The sequence below is a fragment of the Osmia bicornis genome, chromosome 2 (genome assembly GCF_907164935.1).
Source record: "Osmia bicornis bicornis chromosome 2, iOsmBic2.1, whole genome shotgun sequence".
In the NCBI taxonomy this organism is placed as follows: Eukaryota; Metazoa; Arthropoda; class Insecta; order Hymenoptera; family Megachilidae; genus Osmia; species Osmia bicornis.
The window spans coordinates 2,964,879-2,976,891 of NC_060217.1; the positions used below are offsets into that span (position 1 = coordinate 2,964,879).

At 35.7% G+C, this 12,013-nt stretch overlaps 1 long non-coding RNA gene across 1 annotated transcript; it reads right to left on the bottom strand.

The window, feature by feature from the left end:
* Positions 1 to 10,504: 10,504 nt before the first annotated feature.
* Positions 10,505 to 11,134, bottom strand: LOC123989285. The gene is made up of 3 exons (XR_006830513.1): positions 11,064 to 11,134; positions 10,801 to 10,868; positions 10,505 to 10,648 (listed from the first exon to the last, which is right to left on the bottom strand). It is a non-coding gene; the product is annotated as an uncharacterized LOC123989285 (long non-coding RNA).
* Between the last annotated feature and the right edge of the window lie 879 nt (positions 11,135 to 12,013).

Below are 12,013 nucleotides of genomic sequence, written 5' to 3' on the forward strand. Positions count from 1 at the left end.
TTAATGCTCGTGTACGCGGCTATCTTCTTTCTGTTCACCACGTCACGCGGTACCGAGGGGATCGGGGATGATGGATGAGCCTTTGGTCTCGTTCGACGACGATCGCGATTGCGATTGCGGAGTTTCCGGGATAACACTTCAACGTAAGGTAATCCAAAAGGAAAGGACGAAATAAGAGAGGTGAGAAAGGAGAAACTAAACAATCCAAGTTGAAATCTGTAAAAAGGAAACAGAATTGAATTAGCAAGCGTGACGACGGAATTTGTTGGATATTAACATTGCTTCGCGTGCTGGTCACGTAACGCAACGAAAATCGTTATTGCCAGTATGAATGCATTAAGTATGCATTCAGTCAAGGTGCTACGAGACTGAAAAGGGTGAGATAAGAAATTTAGGTTTCTAGAACGGTAACTGATGTGTAGATTACACCTAATACACTCGATAGATTATCCGAAATGCTTGTGCTAGCAAAAAGTGGATCTGGCGGATTAAGAACAGTGTAATGTATTTGAAGGAAAATCATGAACCAAGTGAAATAACAAAAAACAAGAAATCAGCGATTTTTGATTGCATAAGATACTCGAGATAAAAATGCCCAAGCTAGAGCTCGGAGTGCTCGGGATGCAGGTAGAAATTTAGCACGACAAAAGTAGAGCTTGATGCTTCGCTGATCGATACCGCACAACGTGACTTTACATGCTACAGAATTTTTTTTACACCGGTTGTGTGGTTTGCTTGATTACGTCGGAGCAGTGATTTCAACCACCCTCGGGTATCGAATCGCGATAAAGACGAGCGATAACGAGTTATTGACTCGTGTCTGCTTTGCGGCAGGTACCGATTGTTTTCGTGAATGAGAAGAGAAAATTGACTCGTATGTTCGTGGAAAAATCTAATAGAGTTCTTCGAAGTTTCGAGCGTGACACGCAATTTCGCGATCGTGACGCGAAGTCGATTAAGAAAGAATAGCACTTTGAGTGTTTGCAATGCGTAAGATTGTAAAAAATAGTGAAGGATAGTTATTTCAAAAAGATAAAAAATTATTTTTAAATTTGAACAATTACTGGTGTGGTTTAATCGTGCAAAGCGTGACTTCAACTTCCAAATAGATCAAAGGGTTAAACGTCCTAAGAAATTAGACGAAAAGTTTTGAATAGACGTCGAGGAAAGTTCTATGATTTCCTTCAAGTTGGAACTGCAGTATCTAGCTTCCGGTTCCAAGGCGTTTTCCTATCCGAACTGCTTCAAACTTTAAACTAAAGCATCTCACTGCTGCTCGCGACAACTTGCTCTGCATTCAATTAATGCAAGAGATGGGAAAGTTAATAGAATTTCAAATGAGCTGGAATGAATTCCAGTCTTCGTTAGAACCTGTACGTGCCCTTAGGTATCAATTTTTTCTACCACCTGCTGGGACAAATTTTTCCATCCCCCTAACAGCGACAACACATGTAGGGTGCAATTTGTTTACCGTTCAAATTGCCCGGGGAACACGATACCGATCGACTAATGGATGTCGATAGTTGTTTCTAATTTTAAATAAGCCGATAAAACTGCGAGATGTTGACACTATCGCAGAATTGAACTTTGCGGAGGATTAAAGGGATGAAATTCGTGATAAACCCACTCGAAATTAAAAGACGCAAAGATCAATTTTATTAGAATAAAATTTTATTAAATATTTTTATCAATTGATTTTGCATAGAATATATAAAAAAGGAATTGAAAATCCACGTTATTTCTAGGGGGTTTAGCTTAGACTTTAGTAATAATCGATGACGGAAGAGTCCCTAGGTGTTAGGAAAGGGCAGGCGCATTGACCGCCCAAAGCTGCGCAACCAGAAACGTGTACGCGAATGCAAAATTGCAGGAACCGGAAATACATATCCCGAATATTTAATCACAAACAAGTACAAACATTTAATCACGTACTCTACTGCTAGTCCTAATTACAAAATATTTTAATTCAAACTATACAGAATGGGCGTAACACTTTTGTTTAATTCGTTTGTCTTCTTTCGACTCTGAAAGAAGTTGCAATTTTAATGATCCTCTCCTTCCTCATTTCCCATTTAATAAGGAACTGAATAATTAATTTCATTTCCACCTTTATCATTAAAAATGTCACGTATAATTAAAATTTTTATTAATGGATAGAATAATCAATGGCAGAGGAGTAGAAAGTACTTCGAAAATGAATTAATAAAAGAGGAACAGTAAGAAGGATAAAAGTAAAGAATCACGTGAACGCAGGCAACTTGGCCGCGTGAACAATCATGTCAACCTATACACACTATAACTTGCTATCATTGATCAACATAGTACCATCAAGCTTATATGCTCGCGCGTAAATTTAAACCTCATTGTAGATAGAAGCATTCTAAGCACCAAGGAAGAAGAACAACCAAGTATCGACATCTTATAAGTCTTCGATTAAACCATTTTCTACGTTGCAACTAGACATCTATGTATTTATTCCATGAATCCCTATCATCGAATAAATCGAAACATCACAAGTGTTACTATTTTATCAATATCAAACTCCACCAAAAATATCCCTCCAGCAGAAATCAATTCCCAATTCCATCAAATCCCCTCCGTGACCATTTCATCCTTGATCACCATGTTAAAAGTCAATCCATTACAGTGCCAAAGAGAAGAATCTAACCCGAGTTACGAGGAATAAAAGTCAAACAAATATCTCTGAAACCCTATTGATTTAATCTTTCAACACCTACATAATTCAATCATCCTCCCTGTCATTAACCCTAATTTAACACTTAACCTGCTGCACGGTTCACACTGAAACTCATATCAGTCGCCGATAGTTTTAGCGGAAAATTGAATCTATGATACTAAATTAATAAAATACTTAATTTATATAATTTTGCGACGTTAGACATCACACACGGAAATATTTCTACAACGGACATCAATTTTAACATTGATAGCCCGGAAGTGTTAACACGCTCGCTGCGAATCCCATGGATCCACGTCCTCTGCGATCTTGGCATACGAATCGGATTAGCTTCACACTTAATTAATATTATTGTTACTAATTTCATTCAGCCGGCGGATGTCCACGACTTCCGGTGCTCAGCGAACGTGTTAAGAAGACAGAGATTGAGAATGACGGTACTCACCTGTGTCGCGTGCGTGTACTACCCACTAGTTTGCCGGTGAAGCAGTGAGCCTCGACCGAGAATCGCGAGGGTGTTACCCGGAGGGTTTGCTGGTCGATAGGTTCGCGCTTGCGTTCTCCTTATCATCCCCTACCTTCTCCGAGTGTCGCCTGCTAAAGACAAGAGGGGAAAAAGGGACGAGCCCCTATGTTTCTACGATATGCCCGGCCCCGGTTCCTCGTGTTTGTACAGGGTGACGTCGTTCGATACACATCAAACATGCTCCACCTGCTGGCCGAGTGAAGATGAAACGTCAAGCTACATAGTACGACGACACACGTCTCTGCCTGCATTCAATGCAACATCTCTGTCTCCATACACAATTGGTAGCTGCAAGATGTTTTGTAATCGTCTTGAAAGCAGGGATGTAACCATCCACGGTTTCTAGAAATATCATTTCTCTTCAGTCAGTAAATTTTTCATTCATTTTCCGATTAAAATACAGCTTCTTTTCCGGCCGTGTTGTTTCGCCGGTACCAGGTGGTAGACCACTCGACCGTACGACACGTTTCCACGACGGATGAAAGAATTAATGCGACGACCCAGTTATTCATGATTCCTCGACGTTGCACTTACCAAGAGCTTTTGTGCCCATGGAGACCGTACTTTGAAATCTTTTGAGAGATAGAATTTCTATTGTTCCGAGCGCTGCTGGTCGAGCACGGTTTTGGGAATGTTCGTAGAAAAATATGAGATGGGAATTCCTGTTTTGAACGAAACTTCTTTGTCCCATTTCGTTCTGCTTTACGTTCGTTAGAACACAATGATATTAATATTCATAACAATCTCTGCTTTTGTGTATCGAATATGTACTTTCTTGCATTTTTCATCGACGTGATTTTTCTTTTCTGTTTTACAGGAGGCAAAGCGATGCTGGAATGTTTTCCACGAGAAAGCGGGTCAGTTACATTTTTGCGGGGTAAAAAACGCTCGGAAGAAATAACGAACGCGGTTGGATTTTCATTAAAATTACATTCCTTTAGTATCGCGTCAAACGCGCGTGTGTCTCACCTGGTTACATAAGAAACCGTGAATCATTTACTTTTTCCTCGAGGGATACTTTTATTTTTTCTGCATACTCTTGTCCTCTTAATCGGTTAATTAAATAGTCATAAATGTGAAATTACGTAAGCATGGAACGAGGAAAGTGGTCCGAACGAAACTTTAAATTACGTATGAGTGTAAGTTTAACTTTCAGAATAAACTATTCTTCACAAAAATTTTAAACTGTTTAAAATAATTTTTGCATACTTTGATGAATGAAAGATTGTTCGAGATGCAATCACGTTGCATTCAAATTCTTCCTGGTTTAGAGTATCAATTGATCAGTATCTTGAATGGTCTTCGTGTCATCCACGAATGATCGTGTAAGCTTCCTATTGTCTTCGATATTCGCTTTTGTCCGCATTGTGATAACTTAAGAGGTGCTGCGACAGTACCTTTACAAGCGTCGCGACTATCGACAATCCTATAATTCCTGCAATCTTCGTTCAATCAATATCTATTGAATCGTTTGTCTAATTTCATTCTACAAACACTATCTGTGTACGGGAACTTCATTGTTTCGTATTTATCTTCTCTGTTAAATCATACACCCGGTACGAACATAACGGGAAGTGACGTGAAGAACAATGACTTCGTTAAATTAATTGGTCACCCTGGTATGAAAATTGTGTTGGCCTTATATAACGGAATAAGGTATTACAGACGCATTACAGTAATTACAAGCCAAATGATATAATCTTTCGTAGAATCATCAAACTAGTAGATATTTTTAATATTAAAGGGGATGGACCATCTACCCGGAGTCGATATCTACATTCTACTATTTCCCGAGTCATAAAAATCAATCCATACTTAAAAGAATAATTTCCATCTAAATTTGCAACAATATAGTTAAGATATTATTTAAAAAAAAAAATATTATGAATGGGTATGACTCCATCTTTCTAGGAATAAAACAGTGCCTTTGTTTTCGAGGAGTCTTGAATTTGTTGCTCGAGAACGAGTGCCATCTGCTTTATTCTAGTATAAAAACCTGAAACACTTCGTTCTACAACAGTTTAAAACACATCGACGGTAACAGCAGATTGCTTCGATACCAACGACTATATTTCATCGTCAGTATCTCGAGCTCAGGGTTGACATATTTCAGTAACAAAGACGTGTCCAGTCTTTTTCTATATCTGTAGTCACTGGTGGAAAATCAATGCTGATGACAAATGATTGCAGAAATAGACTCCTTGTGCCACGACCTGTATGCGAGGCCGAACTTCGAATTCCACATCGGTAAAACAGTCAAAGTTTCATCGAAAATTAGGCCGAACAGAAACCTCAGTTATCGCATGCTATACTACATCACCTTTCGCATACACCTAAATGACACGCTACGATGATAAGTATATAATTAAACAATACTGCACTCATTGTAAAATTGTATTTGCAATGTGATACACTTCAGAATCTCAAAGGCATAGTTCCTGAAAAAAATATAACAGCGATTAAATAGAAAAAAAAGCATTTTCGCAGCCAATTCGCTCGTATTATTTGCTGCATAATTAATAAATGTACCATAGAAATAATGATAGCGTTATTAATTAGTCATCAAATAATAACGATTGCCCAGGTCTCACCACGAGGAGGTTGCCGCGGGTGGAGACCCGCCCTACCTCGTCCCATCCACCCTCCATTTATGCAAATTTTTATTTTTATTCAATACCATCATCCTCTTGATGCACATTTGCAAAACGTTTTTGACTGTTGTGCAAACGAACAACAAAAGGAGCATTATTTTTATTCACTACCTACCTATCTACTTATCTATACATATATTTACGTAGATTTTTGCTTTTTATTCCTATCGCAACATTTTTTAATTTTGATTTTAATAAATGATTATAATTAATAAATATGCAATTGCATATTTGTCCTACATACTTATACTACTAAGAATAGCTACCTATACGAGCGCTCGTAATTATATTAAAAATTCGCTTAAATCTAACGCTTCCTAATTAAACACTGCAGTGTTTGACGATTATATCATAATGACCATATACATAAATAAGTCCAATGAATTTGTTGATTTTGTTGTCCTCACCAGAATACTTCCTGAAATAAAACTGAAAAGGATTAAACATAATTTAAGAAAATAATGAGGCTCATGTAGCCTTAATCATAAATTTACAACCTGCCTGAAACAAACAGAAAAGGATTAAATACAATTTTTGAAAATAGTAAGGTTCAAATATTACCACTTATAAGAATCATTTTTCCTTTTTAATCATTTTCACCTTGTTTTATTTACTTCGATACATTGAATTCCATTTATGGACGCTAGATTTTATATTGCATTTCTTCCAGTCGATTATCCGATATTATTATTTCATACTTCCTATAAAGATATTTCTCTGTAACAGAAACTGATTAATTGAATCCAGATAAAGACAAAGAAAAATTAATAGCTGGAAAGAAGATACATTAGTAACAATAAAATTTTATAAAAGTCAGAGTGGTTGTTAATAATTCAAAATCAATTTGATACGAAATATGAATTTAAAGCAAACTTCAGTACCAAAAAAAAGAGAAAAAAATTCAGAAAAATACATATTTGAGTTAAGTGATTTTAGTTAAGAACATTAATTATTTCATTTTATTGTATTTAACATTCGTCCATTTCGCGACAAATAGCAGACAATATTTTAATTGAAATAACTGTCCTTTTACTGCAATATATAGTATGTACAACCACGACTCTACTCGACTTTATTGCAATATATTATTCAATACACCTTTCAATGCAAATTTATTGTAAATGGAAAAACTGAAAAAAAAATCACGAGTGGACTTTGCTTTTCAGGAAAAGAATTAAAAAATTTATAAAAGTAATTTAATTAGCTTCTCCGCAAGCTTGAAACAAAACATCGCGATCAAAAATTAAAATTAAACAACTCGAACAACAATTATCCACTACTTTTGTTTAATTAAAGTAAAATAAAAATTTAATAAGCTATCTCGAATGAACAAATATTCCTTGAAATAATTTATCACCAATCATCACAAAATAAAATGAAATTTCATTTTAAATAAAACTTTGAATGAAGTTCTATTTACAACTTTATCGTATTTAAAAATATTGTGAAAACATTAAATTGATATATTATTTAACAGTATTTCCAACAACCGAATGCTCAAAATTTTCAAAATTAAAAAAAGGGAAGCAAAAAAAATGGGGCGGGGCAGTGGGAGGGAGGGTACAGGGGAACCTGAAAAGAAAAGTTTGACTGCCCATAAGAGCAATCCCTAAGCAACCCTATAAAACAAACCGAAATCACACGCAACGCTAATCAAAATTGACTGGTCCATAGCTGCCTTATGGACCATGGCAACTCCACTGGATCGTTTTTGGGCATTTCATCATATATCGCAACTCTAATGCAAAACGCGAATATTCATTACCGCAACACTAATTAGAAGGGAACTGTATAAACTAATGCAAAGCAATCGCGTATTTATAAGTTGCAACACTGGGAAACAATCGCGCTAATATCATTCGCAACGCTATCTTTAATAGACATGCAATTAAAATGCAAAAAAGGGGGATTCTCAAACCGTGAATTTTTTACTCGCAACACTAAAGCAATCAACATTAAAAAGCAAAACTCTCAAAAATCTTAAAGCAATCAACATTGAAAAGTTAAATTCTATTTTAAAGCAATGCAAGAAAGAAACGCGATATTTAAAATTCGCAACATTAAATGAAAATCGCGATAATCATGCATACGCAACAGTAAATTGAACCGTGATCGATATTCATTCGCAACACTAAATTGAACCGTGGTCAATATTCGCAACACTAAATTGAAAACGCGATTTGCCCAAATTCATGGGGGTCACGGGCCCCCTCTTCTCCTGCAATTACAAAACTACAACTACAGGCAAGCACAGTGACAAAGTAGTAACGATAATGATTTCCCATCCTTTTTTGCAAAAGGATGCAAAATCATTAGTAGTTCCCCTCTTGAAAGACAGTTTGTCGGGGCGCTTCGGCATATAGCCTTTTCTTTCTTCGGGCGGTCCACCCACCTGAAACTTATATCTAAAGCTCGAGACTTGCAAATTCGCAAAACAAAAAAAAAAACAATCAACAAAAAAGAAAAATCGCGAAACTCTAATTGACACATGGACGAAAAAGGACTTTATATAAGTCGTTGTTCGTGCACACGTGCCGTGCTCGAGCAGAACTTGTGCGTTTCGTGCCATCGCGATCGCGTATGACGACTTATGAAGTCGCCAAAAATTTGAAAAATTGTACTGATAGATAGAAGGCGAACGGCATACTCCGTTCGTATCGATCGTATCGTCAATTCTTCAAATATATTCCAGGTACAGGTTGATCACGCGAAATCGTGCCTACCCGACCAAGAGACTGTGACAACCTGTCCCGGCCCTACCTACTTACAATCTATCACACACACCAGAAGGTATACTACCTACCTACCTAACGCTATATTTAAAAAAGGCAAAATCACATTCTCACAAAAATTCATTCCACGACCCCCATAAATTCCACCCGGGCGCAAGAGCCTAAACTAGGGAGAACGTCCCGGGACGCTTCCGTCACCCGAGTTTCATCTCACATCACACTCTACGATACGTACCATTTTTCACTGAAATCGTCTGGCAAGGCTAGCAATCATTGCGTATAATGATAATTACAAAATTTAATTAATTACTTTGATATAGAATATTTCATAGTAATGGTAATAATCATGGTAATAGTAATGATAACAATAGTATTTGGTTTATACGTTCATCGTACATCTTGTTGAATAAAATATTATTTCAAATTAAAAGTAAATGAAAAAGTTATTAAACCGACACAATCCCACAGCCTAAAAACACACACACCATATGTAGAGATTACGTCGTGCACGATATACTAACACAATGCCAGCCGCTTATTAATTATTATTCTTATGAACTAGGTCATCGTGCTCATTGCCTCTACCCATCCAAGTAGCACCTGGGCACGTGAATGGGCTTTGGCAATAAACATGGAAGGGGTTAAATCTGAAAATCCTGATCTACAAATATGATTAGTACATAAACATCTAACGGGCTAATATTTCACTATTTTAATTTAATAAAAGGGACTCGACTTTGTAAATATAAAGCTTTAAGAACAAATACTGAAAAAAAAAAATAGAGCAACTATGACGCAAACATGGTGCACTGCTAATATCAGCTGGCAACGAAGGGTCTCACGCCCCCTAGACTTACGCCAGACGCTACATACCACCCACCCCGCCTGGACGTCGTAACGCCAGGACAGAGTGCACCCCTTCGCTAAGAGCGCTACCCGCCCGTCCAACACGTTGCATCCAACGGTGTCAGATTGACGGACGCCCATAGTATAGACAAAAGGACTACAGTTTAGAGTATGGTAACATATTTTCATATGTTCCATATTCTAAAACTGCGCCTGCAAAGGCCTAGTAATGCATGGGTATATCTCCCAGAGATGGTGTTCACGGTCTTATGCCGCGGAATCCTTGTAACTAATTTGATTAATTAAATAATACATAGGATTGAGATTAAAAACCAAAAGGATTCCCACCGAATACTAGTCAGTGCATCGTCATATATACTCTCGCGTCGGAAATTTCTCGCAACACTAATTTAAGAAATGCAAAATTCTAATAAAAAAGAATTTATTGTGAAAATTAATAAAACATCCTCGGGCGACTCCCTCCTCAGAGTAACTTTTCAAGAATACGCAAAATGTATTGAAATAGATCACTCTGGTTTGGAAGTCTACCCGTCACGAATTGTCTTCTTGCACATGAATTGTTCATTTTTTCATGAACGTGTAAATAAGTTAAACTACTCGTAAAAAATTCTCAAATTATATTTGAATTTATAATGTACAAAATGTAATTAAATCAATGTAATAGCATCATTAATATGTATATCCAGTATACATATTACATAATACTATCAATATTATATTGCTTTGAACTATCGCAATAACTAAGTCAGATAGTATTTGAGTTCTCTATTACAGACAAACTAAATAAAATTGTTTCGGTATTAAAATATTCTAATTCCACATTTAAGAACATTTAAGAGCATACATATATTTCATAAATATCTATTAGAATATGTGGAATTGAAATGATATTAAAACGTGGAGTACAAGAAGACCTAGCCTAAATTAAATGAAATGAAACAATAAAAATGTTACTACTCATGGGTATAATCATACCCATGGTCACTATGTTTGCCACCCACGTATACAACTAGTAGCCCGTGTCGATTCGGACCATTCGTCCTACGACATGATTGGGCACCAGAGGAACCATAAAACATGCGACTCACCGTTCGCAGATATACTCTTCTTCCGACAGTCAAGTAGGAGGATGGACAACACCAGGTAGGAGGCTGCCTTGTAGGAGAAGATTCATCTGTAACAAAAAAAGAAGAATTACGGTTAATTTTAAAAATTATATATGAAACTAAATTTTATAAAATATTAGTAATTAAAAAGAAATCTCAATTATCAAGTGTTGAAATTGAAAATTATTCTATTTTAATAAAAAGCAATTAAGTGACGTACCAAGACGGAAGTCGTGAAGAAAGCCATCATCAGGATATCCAGGAACTCGGCAAAATCAAAAAATTCATCTGTAACAAAACGAAAAAGAATTACGGTTAATTTTACAAATTATCAATTTTTATTCTAATAAAATGATATATGAAATTGAATTTTATAAAATATTAGCAATAGCAATTGAGAAGAACTCTCAATTATCAAGTGTTGAAATTGTAAATTATTCTATTTGAATTAAAATTAATTAAATAAAGTAATAAGATACTTACACTCTTTCCTCATGGAGCAACGCCCAAGACTCCTCTTCAGTGGTGCACTGACTCTAATACCGGATATATCGAGCAATTAAAAAAAAAAATGAAAAATAAATATAAAGATATGAAATACTAGTAACGCGACCGTGAATAATTTCTGGCGAACAATTGTAGTGACTCTACTTTCACGATGAAAAAGGAAAAAGCAGAGCCGCGATACTCTAGAAAATATTTTATAATACGCAGCAAATACTGACTCTACTTTCGCGTGATTCCTAATTGTACAAACGCAACTCTATTCAGGGCCAGTTCACCCTTGAAAAAATCAAAACATTGGAACTATGTTCGTACAAACACTGACTCTACCGACCGCCTTGCGCGCGGCCACAACAATTCCTGGAAGAAAAGATTAGTGAGGAGGTTGGGGATGGGTGGAAATATACAAAACAAAACCAACATTCTTCTTATTGACCGTTCGTTAAGGAAATACTGTTATGTGTAAATGGAAATATCACCGAACACGAATATTATTGAAGTTGAATATTGATCCTAGATTATCTCGTAATAACGAAATGTATTAAATAATTGTTGATAATTATTCCAATGAATATTACAAGGATAAAAAATCATTGTTAAATACATATAATAAACTATTTTATTAAAGGAGTGGATTTTTGTTGTTAAGATTGTAAGCATATTAAAAATTGTTGGAAATTCTATTACGCAGTAATTTATAAATTATCTAATTCTTTTCAATAAGCAAAATCCAATAATTAATTATGCTTAAACAGCATGTGATTTAAAAACGTGATTCTATTTTAATTTAAACTTGCATCGAAATATGGATATTATAATATAATTACTACGATTTAACAAAAATAGATTGTTTAAAATAATTAATAATTGCAGAAGAGAAGCAATCATTTGCAGTAGAATACGAATTACATATTTTAATTTTGTTCTAG